The sequence below is a fragment of the Pteropus alecto genome, unplaced genomic scaffold (genome assembly GCF_000325575.1).
Source record: "Pteropus alecto unplaced genomic scaffold, ASM32557v1 scaffold121, whole genome shotgun sequence".
NCBI lineage: Eukaryota > Metazoa > Chordata > Mammalia > Chiroptera > Pteropodidae > Pteropus > Pteropus alecto.
Genome location: NW_006434369.1, coordinates 13930969 through 13956807, shown reverse-complemented (window position 1 = coordinate 13956807; position 25839 = coordinate 13930969).

The following is a 25839-nucleotide window of genomic DNA, read 5'->3' as shown; positions in this document are numbered from 1 at the left end:
TTAGCTCCTTCCTGGCCATAAAATATTACTTTATTTCAAGCCAGTAACAGTATTCTAACACTTCATCACATAATTAATAGCCCTATGTGTGTCATTTTACTATCCAACTTTATTATAAATCACATAGGGCAGGAAGCAAACCTTATTTTCTTTGATTTTTATCATATCCTCCCCACAAAAATTTTACTGAGGGCATGGTAGTCATTCAATACATACTCTGCCATCTTCATTTCACATGGAGGCTGAACCCAAGGCTGTTTTAAGTTCTTAATTTTTCAGAATAGATGTTGATGGTCAAAGTACCAACGACTAAGTTCACGTGTATTTTATCTGGGTACTGCTCACTGCCAAGCACCAGCTCTCTAAAAATTCTAAATCTGTTTCATTTTTCTTTTCTTTTCTTCTCCCTGTTACTGCTGCCTTCCCTTCCCTTCCCTTTCCTTCCCTTCCCTTCTCTTCCCTTCCCTTCTTCTCTTCCCTTTTCTTCTCTCTCTCTCCTCCTCCTCCTCTTCTTCCTTCTCTTCCTTCTCCTCTTCCTCCTCCTCATCCTCCTCTTCTTCTTCCTTCTCTTTCTCCTCCTCCTTCTCCTCCTTCCCTTCTTTTTCTTCTTTTTTGGCAAAGGAAAAGGGAACGACCCACATATATCTGATTCTTTGACACTGAAAATGTTGTTTTGCAAGCTCATCTGAGAGTCAAAGAAAAATTTAAAGAATTTTTTAAGACTAAAAGCATCAAAACTGACCAAAATTTAGAAAATTTCTGGAAGAAAATCCTACACACAAGTTCCACTATCTCTGTCCGGAGCCACTATCATTCATCATCTCTCAAATGAATTATCGTGAGAGATTTTCTCCTGCCCTACAGGGTAACTCCCTGCTATCTACTTTGGATAGTTGGCCACGGTGATGTCTTTTCTCTAAAATACAAATCTTGTTGAGCAAGATCCCTCCTTAAAGTCCTTCCATGCTATCCAAATTCCTTAGCATATCCTGTAAGACCCTCCTTACTTCCTCCAACCCCACCTCTCACCCTCCTCTCCCCAAAGACAAGACTTATTAAAGTACATTGGCAAACGCCCTGGGCAGGGCTCTCTTGCCTGGAGTCCTTTATACTTGCAAAAGCCCTTGGCCTGAAATGACTTTCTCATGTGTTTTCTTTCCTTAACTTGGCTAACTCCTACACTGTCCGTCTCAATTTAGAAGTCAGCCACCTCCCTTGAGCCTCCAAGACAGAATTCAGAGCTCTCACCTCTGCACAGGTTAGCACACTGGGCTAGAGCAGCCTGCTGCCTCGTCAACAGCCTTCCTTAGACAGAACGACTGGACACAGCAGAGGCAGCGCTCTTAGCCCACGTTCACCCGGGCATACACATCCGAATCACTGCACCCTGCGTGGCTTTTATCCTTGTCTCTCTCTTCTCTTGGGAGAAGGAGTATTGGGCAGAGGGAAGCAGTTGGCTCACAAGTAAAGTGAATTTTATGTAAGTAAAAAGTGCACGTGGTGAGACCCTAGAGTACAAGAAATAATAAGAAAGAGAAAGCAATATCAACAAATATATTCAGTGGACTTATGTCAATGCGCATTTGAGTTATCTAACAGGGCTTAGCCAAAAAAAAAAAAAAAAGCATTTTAAAAAGAGATAGACATAATTTAAACAGTGCCAGCAATTCTGAGCACTAAAGGAAAATGAGAAATGTGAATCGTTGTCCCCTCAGTTTGAGGAAGGAGAGTGGGCTGTCCTGCTCCATAGACCACTATGGTTGCTAGAAGGCCATTAAGAACTCTTCTGCTCTTGGGCTGCCTATTTGTCCCAGACACTCACACCCTATTAGAACAACTACTGTGTCCTGATTTTATTTATTTTCATTTTAACTATGCTAATCATTTGCTGAATTACGTTCTTTGTCAGGCCAGACCAGTGATTTCTTGTGTGTGAGGTACAGGGAAAGCCCACATGAAAGCCCACATGTATTTAAGTGGAGAAATATCAAGGATATGCCCTTTAAGGAAAAGATGAATGAGGGTTCTGTGTACCCCACTCCCTGTTGTAGCGCCTCTCACACCACATAGGAATTACCTATCTACTAGTACATCAGCTTCACTAAATGGTTGGCTCACAAGGGCAGCAAGTGTATCTGTATGGTTCTCTGTATCTCCAGATTCTAGCACAGTGACTGATACACTAGATGCTCATAGCAGCAACTTTTCATAATAGGAATTTTTTTGGGGGGTGGGGATCAATGAGATGGTTAAATATAAGAGAATAAACAAATCGATAAAAGAGTAAAGTCGAGGAGACATGAAAGATTGAAATTCAAATTATAAACCGAAGGAAGAGCTTGAAAGTTTTCTGGATACCCTGTTAATATTGTGAAAGGTAAGAAACACTTCTGGGAGACCGGAAAGAAACAGGAACTTGGGGTGACAATTGTACCAAATGTCATAAAGACAAGAAAAATTTGGAGACAAATGCTATAGACCTTCTCTACATCTCCATTAAGTTCTTACTAGAAATTAGAACAAAAACAGGACGTTCCTTTTCCAAACTGTCTTGCCCCAACAGCTGCAAAGCATTTGCTAATCATCAAGGTGTCAAAACAAGAAGCCTACCTGAATTTTCCATTTATTCTTCAAAACCTGGGGAATCAGAAACTACTCCAGGGGTTTCAAGCTGAGAGAATTTAATACAGGAAATAGATAACAAAATATGAGAAGGGTTGAGAAAAGGAGAATAAAGGTAAAATTACCCAGAGATAAATAATGTTAGGAATCTGTTACCACTCCTAAGGCTGGAAAACTAGAATTGCCTAGAACCCACAAGGGCTGCCCTCAAGGCTGCTGGAGTACCTCCCCTCACTGATGTACTCAGAACCTCTGCCAGCATCACTCTACGGAAAGACAAGACCCCACATCCCTGTTGATGTGGTAGAAACCGGGAGCCCGAGGGGCCACTGTTGGAGCCAGGACCCAGTGCTCTCCTCCTCAGGTTCCTGAAGGCTCTCGACTGCCACAGTTGTTGAAACCATACCGCCTGAGCAGAGACCAAAAAGCCCAGACTTTGTATCGTTGCTGCCACTGCCACTTTCACAGAAAACTGGACAAAAGTCCTTTATGCTCCTATCTCCTTCCAATTACCTGACAGCGCCTACCATTGGCAGACACTGACAGGAACTGAAATGACAAGGAAATCTGGACAATGCAGTTTGCAAACTTCCAGCTCCTTGCACTACAGAAGAGAGCACAAAAGGGTGGAACAGAGAGAGGTGGGACAGATACTGGACAACCCGCAGTGTGAGAATGTCTTTGTTCTAAGTAACAGGTGTATGTGTGTGTATGCGCAGATGTACAGGTATAGGTAGAGATGGGCATGCACACACACACACACTCACACACACACACACACACACACACACACACATACACACCCCTCTATGGCTGAGAGGAAGGGATTATTATTAAATTAAAATGCCCTCAGTTCAGTCTTGACACGTCTCAAAACAACTGCTTCAGTTATGTCGTTGTACTAAATTAAGAGCCTCCTGACCACTTGGGAGATGTGTTGTCTCAGTCTAGTGATCACTACTCATTAACACAAGCCTCTTGGGCATCTGCTCCTTTCTGAGCCTTCCAACAGCTCACAGCAGAGCAAGCATAAGGGTTCCCTGTGCTCATATTGAGTGAATAGGCAATTTGTCACTCCCAGTACCCAGAGGACTGTTAATATTAAAAACAACTTAATGACGGTGTATTCAAGGGAATAAAATTCCCAAAGCTCTTTTGATCCTGAGAATGTTCAAGAGAAATTTATCCTCCAGAGATTTTAAATAAGAGAAATTTTTGAATAAGAACTGTTAATTAATAAGAATAATAGATATTATTATGAGAATAAGAAATAATAAGAACTTTTGAAGGGTTTCTCCTGGAAATCTTTCCAGTGGCGAGGATGAGGGCACTAGATGACCTCCTGAGAACATGTTTTGCTTTCTTGGTTTGGTTTGGACTGGTGTGTTGGGAGGGGGCTCTCTGGTTTCCTTTTTTATTGTTTTTAATTTTGAAGAAATTCCACATTTTTAGAAAAGTTGCAAGAACAGTGCAGAGAACTGTCATATCCCCTTTACCCAGATTCTCCAATTTTACCTTATTTCTCTCTCTCACTTACTCTGTCTCTCTCCCTCTCCCTCATTCCTCCATTACTTCTTTTCTGAACTATTTGAGATCAAGTTGTAAACCCAATGCCCATCACTCCAACATGCTCCAGTGTGTATTTCCCTCCAAAAAAGACACTCTCCAACGCAACCACAACATAACCATCAACATCAGGAAATCGACTTCGACACAAGCTACCATCCAAACCAGAAACCCCATTTAATTCTGCCAGCAGTCCCAATAATGTCACTGTTTCCTCTCTGATTCAAAACCCAATCCAGGATCACACTTTGTACTTTGTGGCTTTCAGTGTGAAAGTTACAGCCTTTCTTTGCCTCTTGTGTCCTTGACGATCTCAAAAGCAGGACCTCTCATTCTGTAGTTGACTTTATGAGGCAGGACAGGCAGTGCAGGGAAACACCCTCCCCCTCCAGGATATGGTTCTGGAAATTTTTCCCCCTCCTCAGCCCTTTCCCTGTCTTAGCCCCAGCAAGGAGAGATAAGCCAAAACCAGTCTTTTCTAGCCTAGACTCCATCTTTGGCTAAAGCATGACCTTTGGCTAATTATAATATCATTATAATCTCATCTGCATCACAAATACTGCAGCTTCCATCATGCACCTGACACCATGACAGTTCTGGAAACATCATATGAAAAAAAAAAAGTAGGAACCCAAGCCCCCTGCCTACTGGGAGGAGATAACAAGGCTATGTCAGCACCGCATTTTCCCAGGTTCTGCATCCAGGGAAAACAAAAAAAAGTTCATAATCCAGCCATCCTGCTTGCTCACTCTCCTTCTCTCGAGTAAGCCTGCACTCCCCCTCACTCGAATGTGTACTTTCGCTTTAATAAATTTTGCGCTTTCTTGCTTGTTGTTCTCCTTGCCCTTGAATTCTTTCTTGAGAAGTAAGACAAGAATCTTTCCGGCAACGCCTCAGCTGGGTCAGCCCAGTCTTTCGTCATGACCAGTGTCGGACCAGGCACCCTTGGCCCCGGCCCTCAGGAATGATACCAGGCTCTTCTTGGAGCACCACCTTTGGAGCGCACTGGGCCTACGTATACATCCCATCAGTGGGATTGTTACTCTTGGTCACCTGGCCAGACGATCGGCCAGATTTCTCCACCATAAAGTAGGTCACCACTTTCTGCTTGTAACTGATAAGAGCTTTGTGGGGAGACACTCCCAGACAATGCTTTGTTTTCTAATCACAAGACTCAGGTGCAGTTTCTCCCTATTCAGTCTGCCTTTTGTGCAGATTTCCTTTAAACTCCTCTACTCCAGTTTGACCTATTGTGCACTTTCACTAAATGCTATTTGTTCTTTTGAAAGCATGGAAAGCCTAGGATTTATAGATACCTGGATGCCAGCCCTACCTTAACCTTCTTGAGCCTCAGTTCTCAGGTCCACAAAATGGGGCCTAAACTGACATCAAGTGAGTTCTGAGTTGCCTTCCAGTTTGACTTTACAAAGTTTAAGTAGGCCGGAGGCCCCTCTGTCTGCATTGGAATTGGCTTTCTGAAATAGCCTTTCACTTTATTAGGGATGGGTATTTTTTGGAAAGAGGTATCTTCTCCAGCCCTCCAGGACAATGTGCAGAGGAAGAAAGCAGGAGCGGGCAGCCTTCTGTGGTGAATGGCCATGCAATCTCTGGCCTCCCAGTGCTCACAAATTGGATTCTCCTCATTTTACTGAGCTAACTCTTTGGGGAGCAATTCTTATACTATATTCGTGAACACATTAAAATGATCATCGTTTTCACTGCAGAGAAGAGGCTCTCATTTAACTTCGCCCCTTATCTGCCTGGTAAATTAAAACACACACAGAGAGACGGAAGGCAGATTAGCAGTTTCTTTTTGAGGTAACAAAAATGTTCTAAAATCGATTGTAGTGATGGTTGCACAACTCTGTGACTATAGTAAAAACCATTGAATGTAGACTTTAAATGAGTGAATTGTGTGGTATGTACATTATCTCAACAAAGCTGTTTCACCACACACCCACAAACACACACACACACACACACACACACACACACACATACACACACACACACTCACACATTGACAAGGAAATACCAACAGAGAACTCTAAATCTCTCTGTGTTGATTAAAAAAAAAAAAAAACTGAAAGAGCGATCATCCAGACAGGGTCCCAGGTGGGGTCAGGTGAAGATGGAGAGGAGCTGGGGAGCAGGGGGAGCACGGAAGCTGGGGGAAGAGCTGGTGCAAAGACCAGAAGACAGGAGGAGAAATGTGAGCAAGAAAGATCAGAGTCCCTACCTACTGGACAGATATTGCTCTATCGGTAGATCTGAGTCTTAACTGGTAGATCGACCAGCAGGTAATCTCTCCTCAGATTACACAGGGATTTCTGGCAAGAAGGGGACCTGGCAGCTGGTTGCCCAGCACTCCCTACTCAGGTCAGGGACATCACTGCCCACCGCCCCTCTGCCCTGCCAGCACTAGAAGTAACCCCTCTATCCCCAGTGCCAGGTGATCTCTTCAGGAAAGTGAAAAGTAGATCCCCCTCCAAAAAAAGTTTCATAGATTAGATTAGATAAATAGATAGATAGATGATTGATAGATAGATAGTCAGATAGATAGTTGTCAGACAGGCTGTGGTTGATTCTAAGGGTAGCATAGTGAGGTTATCGTAAGGAGTCCAAAAATAAATAAATAACTATGGTTTAAATCTTAATTTGACAAGTTCTTAACTGTGTAACATTGGCAGGAAACTTATGTCTAAACCTCACTTTCCTCATCTGTAAAATGGGCATAGAAATGATATTTCATGGGTTTGTCATAGAGATTAAGTGAGAAAATGAATGTGCAGCACAAAAATGAATGCCTGACACATAATAACTACTCAATGAATGCTCATTGTCGTCAGTCTTCATCTTTTTGTTATTATTATTATTTTATTATTACTACAACTATTACTCTTATTGTTATTACCATTATGAACACACTGTACATACAAGGAAACTGAAAGCCTAGAAGTGAGGACTGTAATCCAGGTCTGACACTGTCAGGTTCCGTCCCACAGGCTCTGTGCTGACTTCCACCTGGGAAAGCAAAGTATTCAAACTGAGGCTAAGTCGGAATAAGCTCTTCCAACTCAGTTTGATGTGGGTGTGGGAGTGCGTGCTGGAACCCGACTCAGGCATAACCTGAGGTGAGTAAATCAGAAGAAAACTCTTGGATGAGATTTGAGATCTCACTTTATGGCACCCAACCTCTGTAAATGAGAGACACTTGCATGGTGCCGCCCATGATTCCGAGGCAGTGCTCCTCAGTTAGAGACACTGGGTGTTGTGCACTCAAAAGCCTCTCTTTGGATTTCCATCCTCCCCTCAGAAGTCCCTGATGAGGAAGTGGGAATCAATGTAAATCATGTCACTGTGAGTTGGAGTGCAGTTCTGCTACAGAAAGGGAGGGAGTGTCAGGAAAAGATGCTGTGGTTTGGAAACAACAAGCAAGGCACTCCCTACAAAAAAAAGACGAGGAAGGAACTTCCTGGTGACCTGGAGGTAGGGTTGTGCTCTAGAATGCGTTTGATTTCTGTGAGCCCTTCACAGGTAGAGGCACAGGTGAGGGCACAGTCTAACTCTGAAGCCTTTTCTTAGAAGATTTAGAGGGAATGAGTCTCTCTGAACTCAATTCCTCTCCGGGCTTTTTTCCAGCAGGGTTTTCTTTTGAAATAGGAGAAGCCCCCTGCACCCAGAGTGGGATTCTGAGCTAAAGCAGGACCAGTCCTCAGCTTGCAGGCTGCTACTGACTGCTGAGGAGACAGCCTTGCCAGCCTCGGGGAAAACTTCTGTGCTACCTTATCACCAGATGAGCCCAGGCATCCAGTATAAAAGGAAGGGGTGGGGTATGGGCGGGGGACAGGACAATAGCTCAGTTGTTGCACAAGGCACACCTCATCATCAGCCAGCGTCATTTCTTCTTCTGAGCCAGAAATCCACCCTTGGATAGGCAGACAAAGCTGGCATTAAGAGGAAGCGCGCACACACCTCGGAAAGCAAAATTGGGCACACTGACTTCAAAGGAGCCAGCCTCTCCCTTCACAACAGCTCAGCTTTGAACAGTTGTCTGGGATGTCTGTCTCTTTAAATGCCTGTATCTTATCGTTCCAAATGATTGTTTCTTTATCAGCAGCAACAGGACCAGTGCAGGATGGTTCCTATGTTGGTGGTTTATGAAATCAGTACTCATACTCATTCTTATGCTCGGTAGTCAAAGATAAAAAACAAACAAACAAACAAAAAACATCACAAACAGGAGAGAGACAGTTGCCTTTTTAAATCAATATGTATTTGGGCACTTTTGTAACTAACTGACATAGACCAGGCAGCTTGACTAGGCAAGGTACAGGAACATCCCATAATGAGGCCTGGGGCACCTGCTTAATCAAGTAAATTCAGAAAAACAACACTGGAAAGTACTTGAGAGGGGTGTTCAGTTGTTTTGCATACTACGGCTCTGATGAGGTGAGGAGTCCTTGCCCTGAGGGTCAATCTGCCCTGAGGATCAATCTTCCCCGAAAAGTCACTTAATTAGGGAGGCAGTGGATAAGGGAGGCCTGGGAGTCAGACTGCTTGGCTGGAACCCAAATCTGCTACTTATTGCCTCTGTGAACCAGTCTGACCCTCAGTTTTTATTCCCTAAAATGGGCATTGCAATTGTACCTACTGCGTAGTTATTACCCAGTAAGTATTAAAAACAGTGCTTAGTAAATGTGAAAGAACTCAATATGTAGTCTACTTCCTTGAGTTTACAGCTGGGGAAACTGAAATTTAGACATTTCAGGCTAATGTAGTAGAGTTCAGTCCAGAACCCAGACCTCCTGGGTCACAGTCTAGCAGGTTTAATTTTTTTAATTATTAATAATAATAATAATAATAATAATAATTAAACAAAAGACTCCTAGATGATTTACCTTTTTTTTTTTTAAATTAGAGCAGGAGTTGTGACTAAAGATGTGGGCCGTGCCTAACTCAGGCTGGTCACAGACACTTCCTAGATCCCAGCAGGTTGGGAACCCGTGAAGATGGGGGCTGTGTGGCCACAATATAGACCCAGCCCTGCTTCCCCCTGCCCTGGGCTTCCTCTGGCATTCTACCAGGGAAAAGCAAAGCATTCCACACTGAGCTCATTGCATTCCTGGACAGCCCTGTGGGGTAATGTACGTACAGCTAGAAAAATCTGAGAGATTTGCCCATTGATGGATGGGTAGCTAGATTGGGACTCAAACCCTGATCTCCTGGCTCCAAGCCTAGTGTTCTTTCTCCTGGACCACGCACACCTTCGTTCTTATTTGCCATCTTACCTCAGGGAGAAGGAAACGTGGGTGGTGTGAGGAGGAAGGTCCAGGAACAAAGGGAACTCATACAATTAGGGAAGAAAAATATCTGTTGAGCAGAGGGTCACTTGGGTTTGCATAGGCTATTTTGAAAACATTAAGCAATTTAAATATTAGTAGCATGCAAATTTAGCTAGCTAGCTACAGGCCAAATGTGGGCTTATCCCACTACAAAAGGACACAGGTTTGTTAGGGCATAAAAAATAAAAAAGCAAAATGTGCGTTTCTTTTTAAAAAGTAGTGAACCATGCTTATTCATCAAAAGTCCAGATCAGTGAGATGATGCACTCACCCATATAAGAGAGGGAAAGGAACATCTAAGGAAATTCAGAATATTAAAAAAAATTTTATGTATTTAGAAAGAATTGTGAGGAAAAAAGTTTTATATGTCTCCTGGGTTCCATGACAAGAAAAGAACAAAGGTGACACTCTGCTGCCTGCTAGCTCAGAAGATGGTTTCCTCCCTCCCTTCCTCCTTTCCTTTCTTCCTCCCTTCCTTCCCTTTTTTCTCCTTCTTTCCTTCCTTCCTTCCTTCCCTCCTTCCTACATTGATGGTCATTAATCCGTCATGCATGCATTCAACAAGTACTGAGCACTTCTACTGACCACTGGGGATTCAGCAAGTAAGAAGACAGAAGAAACTTTGCCCTCATGTATCATCATCTTTACATTCTAGTCATATTTTTGTTGAGGGCTCACTACACAGTGATCACTGGGGAAAAAAAAATAAAGTTACTTCATAATACCTATAATTTTCTACTCCAGGAATATTCCCAATTTCATAGGCATTTCTTAACTCACAAATTCCCATTTTCCTCTGGGGAAACCAAGGCACAACAATATCAAATAGAAATAAAGTGATATAATTTCTGTAAGAGTGCAAGTCGATGGCAGAAATAATAATAGCAATAGCTACAACCATAAACATGATCAAAAGAAGCCAATTTTGATTCAGAAATTAGATTCTAATCATTAAGAATGCGAACACTAAAGAGTCCAATCTACCCCATCCTATCTTAAGGCTATGTCTATCTCCAGCAAAACATTGTTCCATGAATTAGTCATAAAGTTATGTGGAATCTCCATAGATAAAACTAACATTCTAACTGTGGAACAGTACTTTAAAATATTACAGTGGAACGTATTTGTTGGTTTTCCTAGGAGAGGTCTTAACTCGACTGTAAGACCAGTCATGAAAACGAGACTTCTCTTATCCTCCATATATTCCTGGATCATGAGAAATCTTAGTTCTTAAAATGCTAACAGGTCAGAGGACAATAATATTCTTTGCTATATGTAGTACAATACCTTGGAAAGCAAGCTGTCTAAAGAATAAAAGAAATTCAAAGAGATTCAGTTGGAAATTGCTCTCAAGGGACTATTACTTTTTAAGGTTAGATGTCCCCAGAAGAGCATTCTTTTTGTTATTCTAGCCCCCGTTGCCTCCTGCACTTTTATATTGTTTCAGAAGAGGCAAAATAGCCAAACACGGAGACAGATCCTGCTGGAAATTTTTTCCCACTGTATTATAGAGTCATTCAGCTTTGTCACCTTCCGCATAATTCTTCCTACAGCCCCCATGGAATACAAAAATTATCTGAGCTGGGAGAGACTTAGAGGTCCAAGGGCAAACATTCCTTGGTCAATGTTAACATCCCCTTTTGGGTATTTACCACGCATATTACTTTATTAAGGACTCAGGAAAATGCTATAGTAAAGGAAGGTGTTTAATTCTATTTCACCATTTTCTAGACTTATTTGATCATGGAAATCTTTTTCCTCTAACATCCATTAACATCTCATGGGTTCCTTGAAATATTATCTGGAAAAATCCTGATTGAATTAAAGCTTCCCTCTCTTTCTCTCTCACTTTATACAAGGATCTCAATAAAATATACCTAAATCACAAAATGTGCACAATAAGTGTTAAGTGAATGAATAGATAGATTGACAAATTAATGAGTGAATGACTCAGTGGATTTACTATAAGATTTTACACACTGCATTGGAAGCCTGAGCAGCAATGAGCCAAGTACTCGCTCCTCACACTCCCTCTCCCATGGGGAAAAAAATAGCATGAGGGGTCGGAAAAGGGCTCCTGGAAATGCAGGCCCACAGTGCTGTGGTCAACTCTGTGATCTGCCAGCCTACAGGCCATGCTGCTGGTGCTTGAATTACGGACAGGGCAGAGGAAGCATTGGAGCCTAGGGTTTAATATGGGATCATGTTGCCTTAGACTTTGTCAGTGACAGGGGACTAAAGTCCTGACAAGCTGGGCCATCTGGTTGAGATCCATTGCCTATCAAAATATGGATCTGATGTTTATGTACTATAAAGAAAAAAAAAAAAAAAAAAGGTCGTATCCTGAGTCCACAATCCCTTTTCCAAAACCCTTGGGCAGCTGTGTTAAGAAATTCAGAATTCTTCAGCCTTTTAGAAAGAAATGCAGTACATGTACCACATGTTGTATAACACTCAGAGGGGATCTGGGACACTAACCATAAGCAAACATTAATATTTCTGTAATGAAACATGAAGATAGGTGAGATAAATAAAACTATAGTCAATTCAGGTCAGATTTTGCTGGCAAATGGCATCAGATATTTTTTTTTAAATGGTTTTTATAGCTTTCTGGATTTTAGGCTTGTAGATGAGTGTCAGAAGGACACTTGCTACAAAGAGAAAAGGGTGGACAGTGAGTTCATGCAATGAAGCTAAGGACTTCTCTTTATGGAAAAATCACATCTCCAGCACCTCACAGTGTTCTTATTTGTAAACAAAATATTCTCCATGCTTCATTATGGACCAATGCACTTTAGACCTTGCTTTGATTTGGAATCCACTCTAAAGGGAATCTATTTTTGCCCGTGATGGACTTATAAGAACTTTAAGCTGTTGTAACTATATAAGGAGGGGCCCAAGAAAGAGGATTCTTAGGAAAAGGGCTAAAGAACAAAAGCTTAATGAGTCACCAGTAAATTTCTAAAAGTCATCAAAGAGCCTACCACTTTGGGTGAAAGCAATCACATAGTTTTTAATGTGCCCGGTAACAATGACACATGACTTGTTTCTCTCCTTCTGTGAGCTTCCATGAACTCAAATGTCAGTCTCTGAATTCTAGCTTTATGGCTTCATATTATAACCTAGAAAGAATTGTTAAATGTAGACTATCTCCTATCACAGTTTTCAAGCAGCCTTCAATTTTAAGTGGTCTAACAAAATCTTCACAACATAATGAATTATATTTGCCTTAATAAATAAAGTATATATGTTATGCAACATGAGGTACTTGAACATGATGCTAATTAAACAAATGATAGGTGTTCCAACTTCAAAATGTTTGTAGATATTCAATCTAGTGTATCATTAGAATACAATACAGGAGGATTCTGCCTATAAAATAGTGTTCTGGCATAGGTCCATTGACAAATAGAAGTAGAGATTTCACAAAATCAAAGTGGAACAAAGACTCTCGACACTGAGCTTATGCCTTTATTTCAGGCAAGACAGCACCTAACCGCTCAGATCCATCATATTCACTTCTGTTTTCAAAGACCTCCCGACATAAGAACTCACCAGTGCTTGTAATCTATTCCTGGGTCTAAAGTCCCAGTTAATGCCAATTTAGCCAAAGTTCCCAGATAATAGGCCAATTACATTATGTCACCGGAAACTTCGCCTCACCAAGAAGGGTATTTCCTAAATCTCACGTCCAAATGGGGATTTAGAACAATGAATTCCTTTCCATTAACCTTTAATTCCTGAAAATGCCAAGGGTTCCTGTAATGGCTGTGTGTGTTTATCTCTAGGTCTTCAAGGTGAGAAGCTGAGCCAGCCAAGTAGCTACAGGAGGTAATGCCAACTGTGCAGGCCACCTGCATCCAGCTCCCAGATGGCATTTGGTCCTAGCAGCAGGGAGGTGGCAGCAAGGTCAATCCAAGGATCATTGGCAGATGAATGATATGCAGGCCCCTGGGAGCCAGAGCTTGCTCTGCACCTAAGGGAAGGGGAAATCAAAGCTGAACAATTCAGTGGCCAAAGGCCCTATCGCTCATGCCTAGCTCTCTGGAGAGATATTCCTGCTCTCTAGGGGATAGTGACCTGATGGGAAGCATGTTCAAAGGACATAAAGAGTGTATGTTGGATGAGGGTGGGTGAAGACCCTGAAGAGGAGGCAGCCTCTCGAGGCATCATTCCGTACACAGCCCACATAAAGCCTTAGAAAGATGCCTGCCACACAGTGAGTGCTTAATAAATATAAGTGCTCTCCTAGTTTCCCGGCCTGCCCCTCCAGGCACCATAGTCTTGAATTCTCCATCAATTGGGTCCTCCTAGGTCAAGCACTCCTCCTTAGAAATACTTGTGTAGAAATCCCAAAGTCAGAACTTCATAAGTAGTTTAAAAATTGGCAATTAAAAATAAAGGATTAAATTTCCATGTATATAACATTCTCAAAATAACAAAATTATATAACCAGAGAACAAATTAGTAGTTACCAAGGATTAGGGATGAAGGAGGGTATAGCAGGTAGGAGAAATCCTTGGGATTGGACCAGTTCTGAATCTTAATTGTAGTGGTGGGTAGAAGAATCTAGTTTAATATGATAAAACTACATAGAAGTTTACACACACACAAATGACTGCATGTAAAATCTGAATAAGCTCTGTGGATTGTGTCAATGTCAATTTCTTGGTTTCAATATCATATCTAGTTCTGCAAGATACTACGATTGGGTGAAACTGAATGAAGGGTACATGGGACAACTTGTACATTGTTTTGAAACTTTCTATAAATCTATAATTATTTCATAATTTAAAATTTTAAATTGACTGAATCCACATGGATGAATTATATATGCAATCTGCTAAACAATTAAGGCAAGCAGAAACAGATGTATAGACAAACTCTTAACAATGTGCCCTGTATTGTTCCGATATTAATTTTCCACGTAACCCTCACTAAGGGATTAGGAAAAACCTTTTCTAGAGCCATCACTTCTCAAAACACTCTGCATATTGTAGTCGCTGTGGAGAGTGCCTTCTAGAATTGTGCAGGAGAAAATCTGTGCAGTAATATACAGCAACCCTGCCTTTAGTCGACCATGGCAAAGAACTGTTTCTCAGTCTCCGATTCTTTATTTTCATCATCCTGGTTTCATGATCTATTTCCATATCTCAAATTGCTCCACCGTTCAAGAAAATCTAGATTCAAATAATCACGTGTTTTTTGTATCGGCATTGATATTCTGATTACAGAGAATTCTCAGTTTCTCAATCTGTACTTGCTCAAATTTCAGACGTAAAAACAGGTATTTTTTTCATTTATTCAATAACTCAGTTAAGTACTTACTATTAGCTAGGTAGATTGACTTCTGTATTGTTATTCCAACTACGATGGACCGTAATTCACACAGATACCATGCAATGCCATAGTTGTCTCCTCTCCTGGCTGCTCCGCAAAATGCTTTCTACCAAGAGATGGTCTTTCTCTGTAGCTCTGGTATAGATCTAATTCCCTAACTTGTTGGCTGAAAAAGAGCTTCCAGTGTGAAAGCCACTTGAAACAAGACTCCCCGGTATGCAGAAGCTGATTCTGCATTTCTTTACAAGTTGGACCATCGACTATGGCTGGCATTGGGTTTTTATTGTTCAACCATTTCAACTTATTGATGTGCGGGACCATTTACAGTTCTGTGTTTGCAGCAGGGTTGGTCCCAGGACAAGCCCTGTGCAGACTCAGTGAGGGGAAACAACTGTAGACAGGTGAGTAATGGACATGGATCAGGAGGTGGTGGCAGAGGTGGGACTGGGAAGAGGGCCTGACTGGTGAGGTAGTGCCTGAGCCAGTGACTCATGGGGCATCCCCTTTGTCAGGAGGGGTGGAGCAGAGGCAGAGCTTGCCCAAGCCCTAGAAACCACACCTAACACAGGTTCTTTCCTGATCTGCTCCTCACGTCCCCAATTTCCCATCAGACACAGGTGCAAGGGATGAAAAAAAAGCTGCTTCCGGAGCAGCGAGTTGGGACAAAGCCAATAGGTGATCTCAGGGTTTGGCACTTTCCCGTGCTTCTGAGAGGAGACTAGCCATGAAGAGCTGCTAAAGAATTAGAGATGATCTAAGAGGGGGTTTAGTGGGAGTGATCTTCAAGCTCCAGGATCCAAACATTTTCCTGGAGCAATTTTAGTACACACACACATATGCACACGGGATTACCAAGCACTAACTCTCTCCCACTACCATCCCTGCTTCCTGAATGAGGCAGAAGCAGGAAAGTAGCAGCATGGCACAGGGGCTAAAATATTTACCTTTTCCCAGCCTTTAGGGAAGAACATAAAAGAGGAAGGAAGAGTGCTGGTTTAAAAAAGAAGACTTTGCCTAAACTCCACTGACCTGGCCTTGCAAGTAAAGAAAATGCTGCATAATTTACAAAGAAGGAAGAGCAGGTGGAGGAGGAAGAGGAGAGGAAAAACTGCTCTCGTCCTTAACCATCAAAGTTTAAACCCTAACTACCTTACCTAATAGCTGTGTACCTTTATCTCTTTATGCCTCACTCTCCTCACTTGAAAAATGGAGATGACGATGACAATGATACCGACCTCACAGGGTTTGGGGAGGCTCGAAGGGGTTAATCTGTGGGAGAGCCCAAAGAAATGCCCACACACAGGAATGCTCAGTACGCCGAGACTGCTTTTACAAACTCTGGTGGGAAATCTTCACACTCCCAGCTCCCACAGAGATTCCGTTTTTTCTGCTTCTGCCAGACCCACCCCTTGCCCCTCTGTGTTCTTTCGAGGTCTCTCTTGAGCATCTTCTTCCCCATCCCCTTTCCCCTGAGAGGCAGGTCAGGCTCCTGATTAAGAGCAGGGCTTTGGAGACTAACGAAGTTGGATTCAAATCCTCGCTCCCCCCCATCCTGGCTTGGGCAAGTGCTGGCCTTCCTGTGCCTGCATTTCCTCACCCGTGACCCAGTCAACAGCCTACCTTCCAGTCTAGTGACAGCCTCAAGGCCCCAGTAACAGGTGGAAATGCCTGGCTCTGAGTAGGCTTTCTGCAAATGACCATTCCACTCAGGTGCTCCATTCCACCGCACAGGATTTCTCAATCTTGCTATTATTCCCAATTTCCTTTCCATCCTTCTATCCGCCATACATTAGGCTAATCCCAAGAGTGGCCATTTAATGATCATTCATCATCTTCCCAGCACTGCACTAAGAATTTTTCTCCCTATATCCTCAAACAACCCTGAAACGTAGGATCTGCTCTCTACCCCCAGTGCCCCTCTCTGTCTTTCTCAAGAAAACAACTAAAGTTAACGGTGTATTGTTGTGAAGATCAAAAGCAAAATGGCCTCACTGTGGGAATGAAAGAAGAGATGGAGGAACATTCGGTGGGGCCACCAACCCATCTGGTTTTCCCAAGATGCAGGGATTTCCCAGAACATGACACTTGACACTTTCATTTCTAAGACTCGGAGGGTCCTGGGCAGACTGGGACAGTTGGTCACTCCAACAGTCCACTAATCCATAATGCTCAGGATCCCCAGCAAATATTTGTTGCTGCTATGACAATGGCTCAGAAACTGAAGTGACAATTTTAGGAAAGTCCTTAACTTCTCTGAGCCTCAGCTTCCTCATCTATAAAATGGCGATAGCCATGGCTACCTTCCCACAAAGCTATCATTAAGAAGAAAGGGGATCAGGCACATCGGCATCTTCAGCAGTGCCTGTCCGGTGATGAGCCCCCCACAGGTGTAAACATTAAGCTCTGGAAAGCACTCCTTGTCCACCTGCCAGCTGCTGACGCTGGCTGCTTACTTACTGTCTCCAAGTCTCAACTCCCTTGCCTGTCAAGTCAGTTCTGAGGTGAGCTTAAATAAATGACATAAAGCTTGTCTTCCAATTGCAGTCCCCCAGTCTTTGGTCTTTGGGGAAGAAGAAAAAGAGGAACGGAGAGAGCTGGCTGAAAAAAAGACTTTGCCTACACTCCACAGACCAGAACTTGTGGGTAAAGAAAAGACATTTGTTAAGGAAGAGACTGCAACCTTAGAGTCAGATTGGCTGGAAAACCCCAGTCCCTCCTGCCCTTCACTGGCAGAGGAGGAAGTCTATCTGCCGAACAATGGTGGAAGGGACTTTGTGAGGGGTCAAGCAAAGAAGAGAGAGTGAAAGAAGTGCCCCACCTTCAACCCAATGCTGAGGTCTGAAAGGCTGGCTCACCAGCACACCTGACAGAGCATAGAAATGTCTGGAGAGGTGGGTGAGGTAGAGCAAAGCCATTGCCCTTGGTTTGCAAAGGGCACAGAGCCCAGGCATCTCTGTTAAAGCATCTGGCTCCATTCCATTTATTTTGACCTCTGAGCCCTGGCTGGATTTGGGGCGAATTCCACATCACTCCTGGACCCCCAGCATCCATGGCCCCAGTGCTGACAGCCTGTTCCTCTTTTCCTTTCCAGGACTTGGTTGTCTGGCCCTATGAAGGAGGAACTACTCTGGCAGTGGTCTCTAAGGCATTTACGTGAAGGTCAGTGGCTCAGATGTTGCTATTTTTTAACATTTATTAGATGCCACTGGCATGCTGAGCCCATGGAGGAAACAGAGGTAGACAGTGTGGGCGGGCACATACCCTGTGCAAGATAAACAAATGCATGGCATTCCAGGGCTCTGAGGGAAGATGCCCTGCAAAGCCCAAAGCCGGGAGCAGCTTTGTCCATGTTGTCACCTTTCAGGGAGTTCTCAGAAATTTCCACTCCAGCACTTAGCGATAGGATAAAATAGAACCTAAGGATTTCTTGGCTACCGCTGTAACGCTCAGCCACCAACACCAGCATTGCCAGCCACTCCCCGAATGACATGCTTTGCTCCCATGGCCCTTTTGGCTCCCTTTACTCCAGGCACTCAATAATAAACGGACAGCTGGAGGCAGGGAACAGTCATCCTAACCTGGAACTTCGCCTGTCCCTCCCCCAGGGCTAAGGGAATTGAGGATTTAGTCTGACCCAGAAGGAAAAGCCATCACTCTGGAAAGGATTGAGGGGTGCAGTGGGAGGGGTCAGGAGAGCTAGAGGTACAGGGACTAGACTGGAGAGATGGAATCTTGTTTTGCATTGCCTTTAATCTTCCAGCTGACCCTCACCACCTGGCCCAGTGTGTGCTCAGCTTCCTGGGTGCAGCATGGAAACACAAGGGGTGGAACTGGGGTGGGCGGAGCAAGGTGTATGGAGTAACAGCTCCCAGAGGATGATGGGTTCAAGCCCGATTCTATCTTGACTTGGGACAAGTTATTTCTCCTCTGAGTTTTAGTTTCTTCATTTGTAAAATATAGTGCTCGGGTGTGATGGGTTTGCAAAAAGTCTTTTGAGCCCTCCCATTCAGCAATGTGTCAATGTGTATTTAGCAGAGTGTAGCCATGCAAGCTCTCCGAATGAGTACTCAGCTGGCCTCCTTTCTGGTGGGGACAGAGGCAGAAGATGAGGATGAGATGAGAGGGCTATCTGTGCAGTTCTCCTGTGAGAAATGCTCTTCCACGTCTCTCTGTCTCATGACTCGCTCACGTGGCCTTGCCAGTTCTTCTGGTTCTGGCACTGGAGGTCCCCATGCCCCAGCACATATCCTTGCTCACCTTCCAGTGACTTACGGCCATCTGGGACTGGGTGCCCCAAAGCAAGCCTGCAAGTCAGTGCCGATGGCTCCCTTTCCAGGTGCCGCAGCAGGGAGCTGGCTGAGTTGTCAGCTGTCCCTAAGCCCGAGGACCTCCTTGAGTTACAAAATGAAGAGGACATGGAAATTGAAACAGGAGAAGCAGCTAGCTGGGCCAGAGTGCTCCTGGGGCAGCTATGGAAAGACAACCCAGCCAGAGTGACCACATTATTTATATGTCTCCTCTCTTGAGGAGACATATATGGTTAGTAAAAGAACCTCCTCACATCACAAGACAAAGTCCCACCTTTTCGTGGCTCGCCAAAGCACCACCAAACTTACTGAGACAACGGCCAGGCATGGGAAGTACCTAACGATTGCCGGCTGGCATCACAGTTATTCCTCCCCAAGCGCCTCACAGAATGTGGGGTTCAAAGAAACAGCTTATTCCATTTCATATCAGGGAGGGAGGCGCCCCATCGAAGGAGAGGGTCTTCCTCAGGGCCACCCAGTCCGGCCACCTGGGCGGAGCCTGAGCGGAGCCTCAGGGAGCAGGCGTGCGCCCCTGAGGCCTGAGCCATGGTGCTCTACCAGGAAAACGATTGAACAGCCAGGGCCAGGGATATTTTGAGAAACAAAGAGAATTAGGCCCCAGAAAAGCCCAAAGTATTCCCACGACTCCCGCAAACTACCACCCTGGGCTGCGGGGAGGAGAAAGGCTGGGCTGCAGGGGCGGATAGACTGTGTGGCGGAGGAGGAGGAAGGTGGCCAATTGGAAATGATGTCATGTGGCCACAGCTAAAAAAAAACACCCTGCTGCTGAGTGCTGGGCGTCAATGCCGAGTCAGTTGCTGGGCTGGGGAGTGGGTTTCACCAGGCTGGATTAAGTGGCTGCTTTCCTGGAAACCGGGCTTCTGGTTGCTAGGGCTGATAAGGCTGGGAAACATTACCCCCGGCGTTCATGGGAAAACATTTTGACATTGAAGAAGAGCTGGGACATGTTAACCGTTGAGAAAAACCAGAGCAGCCCCAGCTTAGTGGCTGCAGCTACCAGCCCTGCAGGGACTCGGGTTACCGTCTCCAGGGTGCAGCAGCCAAGGAATCAGACTGTGCATGCCCCTGAGACTGTGCGGTGGAAATCCCAGAGGGGCACCCCACCTAATGTGGCTCAAGGACACCTTATCTTCTCCCAGTGTCCACAGGATCTGGCCTCCACTCTGGATGGCTGTGGGCCCTTGCACCACACCCGTGCAGCTGGCCGCCCTGGGATGTGACTCCAGGCACTGGATACTCTGATGTTGCAGCACCTCACGGCAGGGGCAGAGAAGGGTCATCCAGAGCAATTAGGGATGATCAGCAGCTGGGCTCAAGAAGCCCCTAACTGGGACAAGTCGCTGCCGGCAGGTGTGACTAGAAGGGCAGTGGCCTTGGAGCCTCACTGTCTGCTATTCTGTGCTGAGGCTTGGGGCCATGCGGCAGCCTGCAAAAGGAAATGCTTTTGGTGATTCAGGAAATAAAATCCTTGGTGGAGAGCCAGGGCTGGCCTGACTTACATTGATTTCTGCCCTATAACAAACAGTGTTGCAACTAGGTGCCTCTACATTTCTGTTTAAATCCACTTGGACTACAGGTCCACTGGGATGTGCAAAGCTTAGGCCCTCTATTAGGAGATCCAAATGCCCACCATTTTCTGCCTGCCTCAAGACAGCTATGAAACACTACCCCTTCCCCCACCCCCGCCCTAATACACACACGCGCATATACACACACAACTGATCATTTTAGTTTTTCTCTGTTATTACCGGTAGGTATCTACGAACCCTCAGTAGGGGATAAAGGAGAGCCCTGAGCTCAGAATGGCAACATGCAGATTGCCCTGTGGGTGGAGCCCCCACCCCACCCCACAGTCTTGCCGTGGAAGTCATCCCAGGAGCCTGGGTGCCAGTTCATTTCCCTCAGGGTCTATTTCTGCTCTAACAATGGAAGTGAAAGCTAATGGGCCCCCTACTTGTCTGTGGTTCTTTAATCGCCACAGATATTCCCTAGAGGACTGATTTCATTCCAGACAGGCATAGTGACAATACAGGGAAGAGAGAGAAGAGAAAAGCAGATGAGAAAAGGAGAGAATGAACCTAGCAACCCAGGGAAACAAGATAGGAAAGTAGGGACATGGCCGTCAGACAGAGAGCATGCCACTGGACAGGAACACACTGGACAGGAACATACCGGCTCACATTTAGGAAGCAACGGAAAACTCAAAGGCAGGTGATCTAAGTTTAAAAAAAGGTTTAAAAGAAAGTGAAAAAGGATTGAAAAGTTGAAAGGAAAAAAATTTGGCCGTATGTATACCTACATGTATACTTACGCATGCACACACAGATATAGATGATATAGATATAGATGCAAATAAAGATGCAGATAAAGTGGGCAAAGAAATAGAGAACAAGAAGTAAACATTTAATTAAAGCAATAATTTTTATTCCAGAAAGCTAATAGGAATAAGCACTTTGCAAATTTAAAGTATTGTAAATGTCGGATAACAATTGTAAATATAATAGCATTAACAGTACTGAACGGTAATACTATTGTGATTGAATAATCTTTATTTTTGAAACCTTGGTTTCACATTTGATGATACAGTGCTTTGAAGTAGCACATTTTGATACTTGATTTTAATGACTGTCTTAGATGAAAAATACGCCCTAAAAGGTATGTGGATCCAAATTGGGATCTTGGTACTCATTTTTTAATCCTATTTACCACCTAAGCAAAGGTTTTATTAAAATTTGTCTCGTACAAGTCTTCCCTGATATTAATTGGTTGTTATTAGAAATTAATCAGAAGTCGTTGTACTTTATACTTCTAACAAATGGCTTCAAAACAGATTGAAATTTCCTATTGGAAAAATTGGAGGCAAAATTTAAAATTCTTCTTCTGTATTTTTAAAGAATGCAGATATGCAGTTTTATATTTAACACGTATCATTGTCAGCTGAAAGAAGGAGAGAGGAAGGCAAGGAGAGAGAGGGGAGAACACTGTGAGCATTGGCAATATTCCCAAAGATCTGGTTTTAACATGCTCTCTCTATGATATGATTTTTTTTTTTTGTAAATCACTTATTCTTTCATCGTTAATTTTTTTTTTTTTTACTTTGAAGGTAGTTGTTAAGATGTTCTTAATTTCTCAAAATTATTTTCTGCATAGCTTAATAACTGATAGTACTTACCAGACAGAAAAGGTCAGAATTTTGGAACACATCTCTAGGTATGAGAACTCTTTGCCTTGAGTAAACTTCAATTTGAAATAAATATTTCACATCCACTTCTCATTTCATTAAAAGTATCATGAAGATTCTACTTTTTAGAAGTCAATTTTATTAGAATTTAGCTGCATTGGTGATACCCTTATGGCACATGAGCTCTATGTAACAAGTCATTGGCAGCAAACGTGACTGAAAATGTCACTGTCAATCTCTCAAACTGTCAAATTCCCTCTCTCTTCGCAGGTTCCTTAGGTACCAAATGCAGAACCGCTATCTGACAGACCAAGTGAGACTGCCAGCATTAATCCATATACTTTATATTAACCAAGCTTACTGTACTTCATAATTTTAGTTTAAAATAAAGAGTTCTAAAATTTTTCACCCAAGACACCCTCAGAGGACTGTACCTTCTACGGAAAACCTGCAAAGGGAGAATGTATGGTGAAGTGCGTGGAAGTTGGCTCCAGAGAACCTGTGTTCAAATCCTGCCTGGGCCATTATTGCTGTGTGACCCTGGCCAAGTCCTCAAAGTACTCCATGCCTTGGTTTCCCCATTTACAAAAAGAACATAGTAAAAGTACCTGTTCAGGAGGTGGCTGTAACAATTAAATGAACCAACTAATCCATGTAAAGTGCTTAGAACATTTCCCAGCTAACAGTAGAGACTCCAAAATGTTAGCTGTTATTATCATATGAGATAATTATGTTTTTCTTTAATCTGGAATTAATTAGAGGCTGAGAAACTAGTTAGAGAATTGCTTTAATCATCCAAGCAAGGGATGATGATGGCCAAAACCAAGAAAATAGCAGTGAGATTGGAGAGAAGAAGAATTTAAGAAGCATTTGAGAAGTTGAATCAATAGACTTAGGAAGTGATAAAATATGGGCATTAGAGAAAAGAAAAAGCAGTCGAGTGAGACCTACAATTTTCTAGCTTGTATGATGAAAATATTGACTGAGAAAAGAAAATAAGGTTGGTCCAAGACTAGTGAAAAGTAATAAATGAGCACTTACTATATGCCAGGCAATATTCTAAGTGTTGTTTCTGTGTTGAGTTATTTAATTTTCACAAAAACTTTATGAGATAGGTATTAACCCCTTTATACAGATGACAAGACCAAGCCACGTAGAGGTCTGTCATCTTTTTCCACAGTTACATAGTTAATGTGTGGTAGAGTTAGAATTTGAGCTCAGGCTATCTGGCTCCAAAGTCCAGCAGCTTCACCACTCCCCACATAGCGTTTCTAAAAGATAAGGATTTCAGTTGAGTTTGAGAACCATCTCAGAGGCTATGTATAGTAGACAGTTGAATATTTAACAGTCAGAAACTCAGAAGAGAGATGGGAGATAGCAACTAAGCTAGCAATGTCAGACGGAGGGGCATAGCAGTGGGATTTAAGCCATGGAAGTGGACAAGGTAAGGAAGAGAGACTGTGCCACATGAGAAGAAGAGAGGGTCTGTGAGAAATGCCTAGGGACGTGAATGCTATCAACCCACCCATGAAGACCTAAGTGTTGGGTGCTTTTCATTATGTACAAATGTACGAATACATATCACAGTGACTTTACATAGGAGGTTTTTCAGCTGCTACATTTGGGGAATCTCTCTTGTCCTGGTGGATGTACAAATGTACGAATACATATCACAGTGACTTTTTACATAGGAGGTTTTTCAGCTGCTACATTTGGAGAATTTCTCTTGTCCTGGTGGAATCTCTCTCTCTCTCTCTTCCCCCCCCCTCACTCTCTCTCTGTCTCTCTCTCTCTCTCTCTCTTTCCTCCCCCGCTTCTTTACTTCCTCCTTCCTCCTTCACCCCCACATGTGAGGATACAGCAAGAAGGTGGCTATCTATAAGCCAGGAAGAAAGAGAGTCATTACCAGACACCAGATCTGCTGGTGCCTTGATCTTGGACTTCCAGCCTTGGAACTGTGAAAAATAAATGTCTGCTGTTTAAGCCAGCAATCTGTGGATACTTTTTTTTAGCAGCCTAAACTGACTGAGACTCCCCACTTGCCGAGGTTGGTTAGAAGGGCCAATATTAGACAATATTCATGCCCCACCATCCTGTAGCACATAGTAACCCCAGGGCTCACTTGCTTCAGAGAAATAGGGAAGAGCCTTTTCTTCAGTCTTAAACAATCACTATTTCTTCTTTGCTGCCCAGTTGCCAGTGCTAGGAGCTAGTTCTCCCCATCTGTCAAGCCCTGCCATCTGGGCAGGTTGCAAACATGCCCCCTCACAGCTTTCCCCTCTTTTACCAACATTCCCAAGGCCACAGGGCTGGGGGCCAACCTCACTGTCACGTCTACCCCAGGTCTTCCAAAGTGCTGTAAGGAGTGCGCTGGCCCAGCGACTTACGAATTCCTGGTTGCCTTGTTCTTCTCAGGATTGTATCTGCAGCCTCCCGACCCTCAGTGCTCACCGGGACTCCCATACACACAGCCTACCCCAGCTTCTTTCCCCTGCAAGATCTCAGAATGTGAGAGGGGATTTTTTTGAGGTACCAAGAGAGCAGAGAACACAAGAACACCACACACACCAAAAAAAAGGCCTTTGCTTTTCCCTATGGTGGACAAAATATTGCCTCTTCCTTTTCCTAACTGCCTCCTAAGAAAGGGAATGAACAAATATAAAATACAATATCTCAATTCCAGAGTTGAGATGGCAAAAGCCCTAAACACAAATAAACACAATTTATTTTTAATGAGAATTACTTATGACGTAAAATGTGCATTAGCTGATATTCCAGCTTCGAGCAAAAGAAATCGACTCATCCTAGCTTAAACAAAAAGTGGGGAGTTTTCTTAAGAAAACGAGTATCTTGTCAAAGCAGAAATGGAGCCAGGACTCAAAAAGGATTGGAACCAGAAATTGGAAGGTTGCCAATCCCACAGTGGTATTTTCATGTCCCTCACCTATGCTTTCCATAGCACACCTGCATCACTTTTCTCTCTGCAGACTACTTAAGCTGTCTCAGCTCCACAGAGAATTATGCCGAATATGTTCCTAGCTCCCAAGTGCATGTGCTTTAGTCCCCACCTGGCGAAAGAGTCACGCAATCAGTTTTTGTCTCATTCTCCCTGCGTCTCTCACTCTCTCTCCCCATTCTCTGTATCTCTCTCTTTCTCTTCTCTCCCTCACTCCAACTCCCACCCATCCCTGACAATCTCCAAACTCCTAAGGAAGGGACTCTGACTGGTCCAGCTGTTCCTTCTTCATGGTCCAATCAATTGTGGTCAGGAGGACAGGCTCATATTGCTCAGACATGGCTATCGAGAGCCCAGTCTTAGAGTTTGGAAGGGTGGTGAGTGGCATGGGGTGTAGAAAGGGAAGTGAAGCTAAGGATGACATCTTGCTTGCTTGGAACCTCCCGGAAGCTGCCCCTGAGACAAGGATTACAGTGCAAGTAGGTCATTTGGAGGTAGAAG